The following is a 13,239-nucleotide window of genomic DNA, read 5'->3' as shown; positions in this document are numbered from 1 at the left end:
ACTCAAAAAACATAACTTAAAGACTGTCATTGAGAACTGACTCTGAAATTTTGATGTCTAGCTATCTATGAATTAATGAATTAACTGATGTTGATGTATAACTGATGTTGGTGAATAAATAAAACCACATGTTATAATCAGAGTAAGGGATTGAAAAGCCCTATCTTTAGCACTTTGCCTTCTTAAAAACTCAGTAGTGATAATAAGCTGAATAGATCAAAAGATTAATGAAAGTTCTTTCCTACACAGAAACCACTTTCAAATAAAATATTTAAGGTAATTTTATTATTTTTTATGAATCTTGCATTTTACATTTTATCTTTTTTTTTTTTCTATTTTACTTTCCAGGTCAAACATCATTTCCAAATATGAGCAATTCTACCATGGTGACTGAATTTCTCCTCATAAGCTTTGCTGATACATGGAAGTTAAGGGTCCTGCACTCCATGTTGTTCCTTTTCATATACTTGGCTACCTTGTTAGGGAATCTTCTCATTGTCAATGTCACCACATTTGATCAGAAACTTAACACACCCATGTACTTCTTCCTCAGAAATCTATCTTAGATATGTGTTATATTACTGTCACCGTGCCCTATGCCTGTTTCTGTTTTCTCACTGGTAACAGAACGATTTCCGTGGCTGCTTGTGCCACCCAGGTATTCTTGGTCATTTACTTTGCCTATGTGGAGACAATGTTCCTCACCCTTATGGCTCAAGACCGCTATGTGGCCATCTGCCAGCCACTCCATTACACAATTATTATGAACAACAAATTCTGTATCCAAATGACACTTGTCTCCCTGCTCAGTGGGCTTGTCTATTCAGGTGTGCACACAGGTAAAACATTCCAGGTGACCTTCTGTCAATCCTAGGTGATCCATCAGTTCTTCTGTGATCTCCCATCTCTGCTGAGGATCTCCTGCTCTGACACCTCCAGCAACTTCCTTTTACTTCTTCTATCTGCCATTGTGGTTGGTGGGATCTGCTTTATCTTTATTACTGTGTCATATATTAACATATTCATAGCTATGCTAAAGTTTTCAATTAGGGAGCAAGGAAAAGCCTTTTCTACCTGTGCTCCTCACATCTTTGTGTTCTCTATCTTTCTCAGTTCCATCATCTCTGTATATCCAAGGCCTTCAGAAACATCTGAAACAATTAAAGACATGATTCTTTCTTTTTTAGGCCATAGTACCTCCGTTTTTAAATCCTATCATCTACAGTGTTAGAAACACACAGATAAAGGAAGCTGTAAGTAGAGTAATATGTTAAACGTTTCATTCTGGAAAATAATAAACATCTACTTCAATTTTATCCTAATGTCACTGAATGACATGCAAACTTCTATAAAATAACCTCTTGTCTGGGTTTTATGTATTAGACTGCTCACTCCAAAATCATTCTATTGAGACCTGTATAATTAATATATAATCATTTTTTTATATTAGCCTTTCTATTTATTCTCTGTAAAATTAGGAACTCTATTTTAATGGATGAATATGATCCAAGATATTTGATGAGATTCAAACTTTAGATTATATAGGTTTGTGGCTCATCAACTATTAATGTTATCAATAACACCTTAGAGGAATCATTAGCAAGTAATATATGGATGCAATTTATCTGAACTCAGTCAGCGAAATTTGAAATAAGTATATAAATAATATGCTACTTAATTATAGACACTAATGTAAAATTTAAAAATAAATAATATCTAAAATATATGTGTAATGAAAACCAATATGCAATACATCAGGAAAGTAAAGAAAAATTCCACAAAATATAAATGAAATCAACTGTGATTTTAGTCTCTTAACTAGTTATTGATAGTGGAATTTCCTTTTGGTTGCTATTAGCGGGGAGACTTTAATTCACTTGGCTTAGACTTCTTTGCAATTGCTTTAGCAATTGCATTCTGAATGATCCAATTTAATGTGAGAATCCTTGCTGCTTGGATAAATGTAAATGTTTCTCTTTTTATCTTCTATATGTTATTTGATTTTTTTTCTCCTGTGCAGTATAAAGTATGGCAGTTCTGTAAATATGACCCCTAATTTGTGGACTAATTGTTAACCTATGTCAATTCCTAAATTCATTTTAGTTTATTTGGAAATCATTACATAATATTCTGTCTCTACTGGTACTTCCATTTTTTCATAAATACTTCTTCATCTTAGATAGACACATTAATTTTTCCTAAACATTTTGTTCCCAAGCTAATATACCCTTTTGCCTCATTTGTTCATATTAACTTTTGTGCATGCTCAGGATTAAATTGTCTAAGGAATTTTGTATAACAGACAATAGCAAAGAACTTTTTTTATAAATTCACTAAGTTGAAGTAATGATGATTTCAGAGAATAAATTATATTTTGACACATTGGTGACAAAAAGTAAATGAGTATATTACTTAAGATACATCTTTAAAATAGCCAAAATATAATGTTGTTTCATTCTGTTTTTTGTCTCTATGGATTTAATTACACTGACTAATTCATACAAGTGGAATCATAGAGTATTTGTCTTTTTGTGAATAGTTTGTTTCACTTATAATGATGTTCTTAAGTTTCATCCATCCTAAAGAATATCTTAATAGTCTTCCTATTTATACCTAATAATATTTCTCTGTATGTAAGCCACATTTTCTTTATTCATTCATCTTTGGATGGGCCCTTGTGTTACGCCTACCTTCTGGTAACTTTCCTGTTTTAATTAACTGGGGTCCCATAATGTGGACTGTATAATTCATACTTGGTGGAATACACTGAAATTTTCTAAGAGGCTGATGATTTTACATTCTGAGAAAAATTTTATACTTTTCCTTTACCTTATTTTTTAATGTTTTAAATTTTATTGCTCTCTCCTGTGAAAACACACACACACACACACACACACACATCACAAGGGTAGAAATAGTGGGATGTTTTATATTATATTTATATAGGCATATATAGATGTATCTTTTTTATTTAGAAGGAAAGATCCAGACATTGTTATAGACAGGCTTACAAAGGGAGCAATCATTTGCAATGACTGTGATGTGACTGTCATAACATGCCTAAGTCTACTTTTTAATCTTTCATATCAGGCAAAAAGTTTGACCATATTGGGAGTTCCCATCGTGGCTCAGTGGTTAACGAATCCGACTGGGAACCATGAAGTTGCGGGTTCGGTCCCTGCCCTTGCTTAGTGGGTTAACGATCCAGCATTGCCGTGAGCTGTGGTGTAGGTTGCAGACGCAGCTCGGATCCTGCGTAGGCCTGTGGCTACAGCCCAGATTCGACCCCTAGCCTGGGAACCTCCATATGCCACGGGAGTGGACCAAGAAATAGCAAAAAGACAAAAAAAAAAAAGTTTGACCATATTGATCCAGTACATTTAAATCTGTTTCTATATCCAGAATTTCTCTTACCATTTGCCTTTGTTCTCTTGCAGCTATTGAAAACAGAGTCATTTGGTTAAATACAATTTCTACTGAGCATATTGAAGACATAATTGTGTAACCTGAACATTTTTTACTCTACTCTTTGTTTTTTTAATTGAAGCAAAATATAGATAACATAAAATTTACCATTTTAACCCTTTTAAAGTGCACAGTTGCATGGCATGAAATACATTCACGTCATTGTGAAGCTATTACTAACATCCATCAACAGAACTCTTTTCATCTTATAAAATGGAAATTCTGAACCAATCAAACAATGGCTATTTGATTTTTCAGTGTCAGCCCTCAGGTCTAGGGCACCTAATATCTCGTTCTAACCCTGCACTCTCCAGGGAGTATCTCTGATATCCACATTCACTACTGTGTCCCCTGCTAGGGATGCTGATCCCAATCTGCTCACATCTCCTCCCTTCCTAACTGATTCTGTATGGATGTTTCATTATACCCTTGGGTGTAGAAGAAACTTTCTGTTATTCTCCACTTTAAATTCAGTAAAAGTAGCTTTACATTTAGATGTATTTTTTTAATATGTTTTACATTTAGATGTATTTTTTTGATATGTTCTTGGGGAGAGATGTATTCAACAAACTTTCATCCCACCATCCTTAGATCACCCTTTTTTAGGTTTGTTTTGACTGCCATATATGAGAATTTTAAAATGTAGCTATTCTATTTATGACCACTCCACTTCTTTACTACTCCCTTTTCCAAGAATAAAAGCAATGAAAATTAGTTTCTTGATCTGTCTGGAGACCTATTCTTGTGTTCAACATGTACACAAATGAAAAAATATCAGATAATTTTAGAAACTACCAATGTAAAAGTTTTAGAAATTTGATATACCATATAAACTCAGCCTAGATGATAGACTGCTTCCTTTTTCAAGGGCTTATGATGTGGAAAAATATTATCAGAATCACTCCTTCCAAATATATTAGCTACATCTGAAGGATCCTAGCAACTTCATATTCAAATATAAATAAATTTACTATAAAAGAGACTAATAGTCATAAATGCAAAGGGCATTTGCCTTATGTGTTACAGTACTGTCTGCAATATTTTGTTCATAGATTTAAAAAAGTGTCCTTTATGAATGTGATAGTCATGTAAAATTTATAAAAAACATCATTATTATCTTTCATACCTTTTAGAAATACTGCTAGATTTGTTTGATTTTTTCATATAGTCCTTCAAAATTTTCCCTCAAAATTGCTTGGTTAATAAATTTAGACTAGACAATATGAGTACACATCGTGGTTCAGTGAGTTTAGAACATTGTATAGTGTCCATGATGATGTAGTTTTGACCCCTGGCTTTGATCAGTGGGTTAAGTATCTGGTGTGGCTGCAAGGAGTAGCATAGACCACCAGGGAAATTACACATTACATATGTGTTGCCATAAAAAGAAAAAAAATACAAAACAATGCACTTGGTTTATATTGTTAATAAAATAATATGATAAATAATTTGGAGCATTTCTGTAGTCTAGAAAAATGGGTCAAACACTTTTGTATATATTTTTGAATACAGCTAAGGCTTTACTAAATAATAGATGAGTAACTTCATGAAGGATTTGTTATGAATGAAATGATCAAAAAATAAATATAGAAGTAACGTGTGAAATGTTAACAACTAACCCTATTAATGATCGTCAGTCTTGATTAGAATTTTGTATATTTTATCCTACTTTGAGATGTTTTATCCTAATGGAACTTGTAGCATCAGGAGATGGGAATTAACACAATCCTGTAGCAAATACTTACTTTATTACCCATTTGATGTAGAGAATGCAAAACACTTGAAGGTGACTCCTCCGAAGGCAAAGAAAGGGAATACCAGAAAAAAAATGAAATGTTAAAAGACCATTTATATAATGTCGTGTATCTTTTCCAGTTTTTTTAACTGAATCTGTTAAATGAAAGAGACATTTTCAGGGATTACTAAAATATTTATTATATATTACATAATCAACACTGATTTCTACTCTTACACAAAGACTTAGCTTTTATTTTTATAAACATTTCAATTATTTTAATATTTTATGAATAAAACTCATTGAAAGGGATATTTGATGGACCAATATTGGTTATTTACAGGAGGAAGGGCACCAATTAACAGCAAGAACAAAAAATATTTCTGACCAGTTTATAAGCACTAACCAACACTCACTATTGTCATTCAAATCCAATACCAAATACGGAAGAAACTAATGATTTGTGTTATACCAAAACACTTCTATGATATAGTGTCATGGTAGATATTTGGTATCTCTGTCTATGATTCATCTGTATCAGATGACAACATTTATACTAGAAAGTTCATTAAGATAATGCAATTTTTAAAAATGGCTTAATTAAGAGGAATCCCTTGTAAAATATTCCAAAGTTAAAAAAATCTCTCTATCTGTGGATAACTGCATAATTCCTACAAGTGGCTAATAGTTGCTATTGTATTAAAAATAGGAATAGATTATCCTAGGTGTCACAGGATAAGATTTTTAGACTTTGTGCCAGGTTGTTGGTTGTGGTGTTGTCCATTTAAAATTTTAGTTGGGGGAGGGAGAACCACAAAATTATATATGCATGTATTGTTTATATATGAGCATATGTAGAATTAGAATTTTCACTTATATATCAATTCCCTTAAAATTAGACATAATCAAGAAAGTAAATTTGAAGCATTTTCAACTCAAACAATCAGTATAGGAATTTCTTGAAATATTTATATCATCATTTTCTTGATTAAAAAATTATTTTTCATAAATTTTCTTATAGCCTCTTTTATCTGCTAACAAAACCTTTCACCACAGGAAGTTCCCATCATGGCGCAGCAGAAATGAATCCAACTAGGAACAGTGAGGTTGTGGGTTTGATCTCTGGCCTTGCTCAGGGGCTTAAAGATCTGGCGTTGCTGTGAGCTCTGGTGTAGGTCACAGAAGCCCCTTGGATCTGGCATTGCTGTGGCTCTAGTGTAGGTCGGCATCTACAGCTCCGATGAGACCCCTAGCCTGGGAACCTCCATTTGCTGTCATTTTGGCACTGAAAAAAGGATGAAAAGACAAAAAAAAAAAAAAAAGAGAGAGACTTTCACCACAATAGTGTGAGGCATTTAAGCGGAAAAAGCTTTTCTTCACTTTCTTCTTATTGGAAAGTCACTGTAGAAAATTTGGAACTATACAACATAACGATGAAGGTAAACTGCCACCACAAATTACTACCACAAAGACGGGAATTTCAATTTCATTGCTGAAGGGGTCAGTGCAGGACGGTATATACAGTATATATGACAGTGGCATCTTGATCCGACTGAGGGTTCATGACCACAAGGAATAGAGGGACTGCCATATGGTTACAATGTGGTCAAAGGCCATAACAGTGAGAAACAGCTCTTCAAATTTCAAAGTGGAGCAGATAGATAAAAAGCCCTTTCTACCTGTGACCCCCCCATATCCTTGTGGTGTTTTTCTTCCTCAGCACTGGGTTGTATATATACCTGAAACCATCTGCAATATCTGCTGTCATTTGGAATATGATCCTTTCTGATTTTGACTCCAAAATCCCCCACTCTTCAGTACTATTGTCTGCATTCTTAGAAATATATAAATAAAATGTTCAATCAAGAAATTCATGAAATGAAGGTTTAACTCAAGAAATATAATGGAAATTAAAGAGGATCCACCTAATTTTTTGAGTAAATTTCATGTTTTAGGTAATAAACTGAGATGACAATTTGGGATTATGTTGGTATAATTTATGTCAATTTAATAAATAGTGTCATTATCATATCTCATTTATCAAAATCTTTCCTTTTAAAGGTTTTGAATTTTCTGAATATGCCACTAGGTAAAAGATACTCATTTGCAAACAGATGGTCCTTATTAACATTTTGATAGCCCTCACAAAAATCTTCAATCTGAAAAAACAATTACTCTTAGAAATATTTATGTTAAAATTCTGCTTTGTATTTATCCATTCTTCAAATATAAAAACCTATAACTAAAACAACATAGGTTAATTTCAAAAAGCTAAATGTGGGGAGTTCACATTCTGTCTGGCTCGGTAGTAAGGAACACGACTAGCATCCATGAGGACACAGGTTCAATCCCTGGCTTCATTGCATGGGTTAAAAGTCCAGCATTGCTGAGAGCTATGTTGTATGTTGCAGATGTGGCTTGGATCCTGTGTTGCTGTAGCTTTGTGGTAGGCTGGAAAATGCAGCTCTGTTTCAACCCTAAGCCTGGGAACTTCCATCATATTTCACAAGTGTGGCCTTTTCAAAAAAAATAAGAACCAAATTTGATATTATAGAAAAAATAAAAACATTTCACTTAGGTGTTCAAAAATACACATGACAGTATTCCTTCCAGCTTGTATAGGTTTTATTTATTTTTATTTTTGATTGCTGTTGTATAACTTCCAATACTATATTAAATAGGGGTCGTGCAATACATCAATAACTGAAAATATACATTTTATACATGTATATAAAATATCTCAATATAATAAAGGGAATATATGATTTCATCCTAGGTCATGAAAAGATGAAAAATCAGATGATAATCTTATAGGAGTTACCTTGTACACTACTGCTTTTTCTATTGCTGTCCTTAGAATGCTCTCTTTATCTTTAACCATTGTCATTTTAATTATGATATGTTGTGATGTGTTTCTCTTTCTTTCCACTTTTTTTGTGACTCTGTGCTACCTTACCTGGACATCTATTTCCTTCACATTTGGGAAATTTTTAGCCATAATTTTATCAAATACAATTTTGAGACCTTTCCCTCTCCCCTCCTGGGAACCCCCCCCAAATACAAATGTTAATATGTTTGATATTGTTCCAGAGGTCCTTTAAAGTGCACTCATTTTTTTAGGTTTATGTATTTATTTTTCACCAGAGTGTAGTTGATTTACAGTGTTATGTCAATTTCTGCACTACCACATAGTGACCCAGACATACATGTATATACATTCTTTTCTCATATTGTCTGTCCTGATGGTCTAAACCAAGAGACTGAACAGTGTTCCCTGTACTATAAAGTAGGATCTCATTGCTTATCCATTTAAATGCAAAAGTTTAAATATACCAAACCCAAGCTCCCCTTCCATCTCACTTCCTCCCCCTTCCCCCTTGGCAACTACAAGTCTATTCTCTATGTCTGTGAGTCTGCTTCTGTTTTGTAGATATATCCATTTGTGTAATATTTTAGATTCCACATATAAATGATATCATAAGGTTTGGATCCTTTTCTTTTTGACTTACTGTACTTAATATAGGATCTCTAGTTTCATCCATTTTGCTGTGAATGGCATTATTTTGTTCTTTATTAATGGTTGAGTAGTGTTCCACTGTATATGTATATAGCACACCTTCTTAATCCATTCATATGTTGATGAACATTTGAGGTATTTCCTTGTCTTGGCTAATGTGAATAGTGCTGTGATTAACATATGGGTGTGTGTATCAGATTTCAAGAGGAGAAATATTTTTGGAGTCAGCTGTGGCTGTTAAGGAGAGAACTTGCACACCCTGCACCACTCGGGCTTGAGTTCAACCACCATGTCTTTTTCATGTTTGTTCCCTATATCCCACCACCAAATCATACCCAAGTACCATACATGGTTTAAGATGGTGGAATAGAAGGATTAGAATTCACCTTCCTGCATAAAAACAACCAAATGCTGAACAAACTACAACAAAAAGGACTGGAAATTTTCAAAAAGATATCCTACTCTGGAAGACAAGAGGTGGCCACATCAATACAGTAGGAGAGGCAATTATGTGATATAAGCAACCCCATACACACTGTGTGGGCAGGCCACCGACTGGAAATTAACTACCACAGAGACTCCCCTATAGGAGTGAGACTTATGAGCCCCAGATCAGGTCCCCATACATGAGGATCTGGCATTGGGATAAAGAACCCTCAAAGCATCTTACATCTAAGGCCAAACAATAATCCAGGTGGGATCACAGCCCCACCCATCAGTAAACAGACTTCCCAAAGCCCCCCCCCCCCAGCCACAAAGTTGCCTCTAACCACACCTATATACAAAGCCCAACCCACCAGAGGGATAGGCATCAGCCCCACCTACCAGTGGCCAGGCACCAGACCCTCCTATCAGGAAGATACAGCAAACTCCCATACCAACTTGAGCCCCAAGGGATGCAGACATCAGAAGTAAGAGAAATTATGACTCTCTTGTCTGCCTCCAGGAAAAAGACTTTAATGATGCTGAAGATGGTGCAAGACATTGAAAATAAACTGGAGGCAAAGACTGATAATTTGTAGAAAACACTGAGCAAAGAAATACAAGGTTAAAAACTTAAGCAATCAGAGATGCAAAATACAATATAACTGAATGAAAAAGTCATTAAAAACAACCAACAGCAGTATATAGGAGGCACAAGCATGAATAAGTGAGGTGGAGGACAGACTAGTGCAAATCATTGATGTGGAACAGAAAAGAGAAAAAGACTGAATAGACTCAAAGAAATCTGGGACAATATCAAATGCACCAACATCCATATTATAGAGATTCTAGAAAGAGAAGAGAGAGAGAAAGGGACAGAAAAAAAATATTTGAAAAGATAATATCCAAAAATTCCCTAACATGGGAAAGGAACCCGTCACACAAATCCATGAAGCACAATGAGTACCATATAAAATAAACCCAAGGAGGAACACCCTAGACTCATAGTAATCAAACTGACCAAAATTAAATAAAAAGAGAAAATATTGAAAGAATCTAAGGAAAAGAAACAATAACATACAAGGGAACCCCAATATGGTTACTGGTAAATTTTTCAAGAAAAACTGCAGGCCAGAAGTAAGTGGCATTATATACTTAACATGATAATAGGGAAAAAACCTCCAAGCAAGATTACTATACCCAGCAAGGCTCACATTCAGATTTGAAGGAGAAATCAAAAGCTTTACAGATAAGCAAAGCTAAGAGAATTCAGCAACATTAAACCAGCTTTACAACAAATACTAAAGGAACTTCTCTAGTTAGAAAAGAAAAGGCCAAAACTAGAAATAAAAATATGGCAAGTGACAAGGCTCACCAGTAAAGGCACATATGCAGTCAAGGTTGGAAATCTTCCATACACAAATATGTTACCAAAATCAGACATTGTGAGAAGAGGGACCAAATGCTGGACACTGGACATGCACTTGCATTTAAGTGACCAACAACTTAAAACAATTCTGACATGGTGCAGCAGAAATGAATCCTACCAGGAGCCATGAGGTTGCAGGTCTGATACCTGGCCTTGCTCAATGGGTTAAGGATCCAGCATTGTTGTGCACTCTGGTGTAGGTCACGGATGTGGCTCAGATTAGGCATTGCTGTGGCTGTGGTTTAGGATGGCAGCTATAACTCCAATTAGACCCCTAGCCTGGGAACCTCCATATGCTGCAGGTATGGACCTAAAACAAACACATAAACAAAAAACACACAAAAATAATTTAGTATATATATGTGACTCCTGTACCAAAATTGAAGAGTAACTGCAAAACAAAAATCCACAATTGATACAAACACAAATAAGAAAAAACAACTCAAATACAACAATAAAGTTAGTCATCAAACCACAGCAGGAGAGAACAAGAGAATATCAGAAGAAAAAAACAACAAAAACCAATCCAAAACAGTTAATAAAAGGCAATAAGAACAAATATATCAATAATGATCTTAAATGTAAAGGCACTTAAATGTCCTAACCAAAAGACAAAGACTGGCTGAATATATATGAAAACGAAATCCATGTATATGCTGTTATCAAGAGACCAACTTCATTTCTAGGGACAAATACAAATTAAAAGTGGAAGGTTGGAAGAAAATATTCCATGCAAACAGGAATCAAAAGAAAGCTGGAGTACCAATATTCATATCAGAAAAATAGACCTTAAATAGAGAATATTATAAGAGACAAAGAAGGACATTACATAATGGTCAAAGGAAAAATCCAAAAAGAAGATATAACTTTTGTAAATATATATGCACTCAACATAGGATAACCTCAATATATAAGGCACTACTAACACCATTAAAATAGAAATTGATAATAACACAATAATAGTGGGGGGAATTTAACACCCCACTTGCAGCAATGGACAGATCATCCAGAGAGAAAATCAACGAAGAAACACAGGCCCTAAATGAAGCATTAGACCGGATAGACTTAATAGGTATTTATAGGACATTCCATTCAAAAGAAGCAGAATAAAAATCCTTCTCAAGTGCACATGGAACATTTCCTATGATTAATTACACTCTGGGCCACAAATCAAGACTCAGTCACTTTAAGAATATTGAAATAATATCAAACATCTTTTCTGACCACAATGCTATACAACTAGACAACAACAACATGAAAATGAATGCAAAAAACACAAGCATGTAGAGATGAAACAACATGCTACTCAACAACAAATGGAACATTGAATAAATCAAAGAGGAAATTAAAAACTACCTATAACTGAATTAAACAAAGGTAAAACACTCCAAAACCTATGGGATTCAGCAAAAGCTGTTCTAAGATGGAAGTTTATAGAAATACAAGCCTACATCAGGAAACAAGAAAAAACTCAAATAACAAACTAACTTCACATCTAAAGCACATAGAGAGAGAAAATAGACAAGACCTAAAGTTAGCAGAAGAAAACATTAAAATCAGAGCAGACATAAATGAAATAGAAATGAAGAAAACCATAAGAAAGGCTGATGAAACTAAAAGATGATTCTTTGGAAAGATCAACAAAATAGATAAACACTTAGACTTATCAAAAAAAGAGTGATAAGTCAATAAAATTAGAAATGAAAAAGTAGAAGTGATACAGACATCACAGAAAGACAAATGATCATGAGATGACTACATGCCAACAAAATGGAAAACCTAGAAGAAATGGACACATTCTTAGAAAAGTACAATCCTCCAAGACTAAACCAAGATGAAATGGAAAAGATCATTGGACCAATCTCAAGAAGTGAAATTGAAACTGTGATTTAAAAATTTCCAACAAACAAAAGTCCAGAGCCAGATGGCTTCACAGGTGAATTCTATCAAATATTTAGAGAAGAGCTAACACATATCCTTCTGAAACTATTCCAAAAAATTGCAGTGGAAGGAACACTCCCAAACTCATTCCATAAAGCCACCATCTCTCAGACACAAAAACCAGACAAAAAATAAAATTATAGGCCAATTTCACTGATGAACAAGACACAAAAATCCTCTAAAAAATACTAGCAAAAAGAATCCAACAATAATTTAAAAGGTTTGTAGATCATGATCAAGTGGGTTTTATCCCAGGGATGCCAGGATTCTTCAATAGCCTCACGTCAATCAGTGTGATACCACATTAACAATCTAAAGAATAAAAACCCTATGATCCACTCAATAAATGCTGAAAAAGCCTTTGACAAAATCCAAACCCATTTCTGATAAAAGTCATTCAGACAGTGGACATAGAGGGAACCTACCTCAACATAATAAAGGCCATATGTGAAAAACACACAACTAACATAACTCTCAATGGTGAAAATCAGAAAGAATTCCCTCTGAGATTAGGAACAAGACAAGGATGTCTGATCTCACCACTACAATTCAACACAGCTTTGGAAGTCCTAGCCATGGCAATCAGAGAAGAAAAAGATTTAAAAGGATTCCAAATTGTAAAGGAAAAATTAAAACTATCACTATTTGGAGATGACTTGATGTTATACCTAGAAAAATCCTAAATATTCTACCAGAAAATCATCAGAACTGATCTATGAATTTGGCAAA

The 13,239-nt window shown here is 34.2% G+C and overlaps 1 pseudogene; it reads left to right on the top strand.

The window, feature by feature from the left end:
• Positions 1-368: 368 nt before the first annotated feature.
• LOC125124543 (olfactory receptor 14C36-like) lies at positions 369-7,293 on the top strand (annotated as a pseudogene).
• Positions 7,294-13,239: the final 5,946 nt, after the last annotated feature.

The sequence above is a fragment of the Phacochoerus africanus genome, chromosome 4 (genome assembly GCF_016906955.1).
Source record: "Phacochoerus africanus isolate WHEZ1 chromosome 4, ROS_Pafr_v1, whole genome shotgun sequence".
Taxonomy (NCBI): Eukaryota; Metazoa; Chordata; class Mammalia; order Artiodactyla; family Suidae; genus Phacochoerus; species Phacochoerus africanus.
Note: the sequence above shows the minus strand (reverse complement) of the source record. Positions and strands in the feature narration are given on the sequence as shown.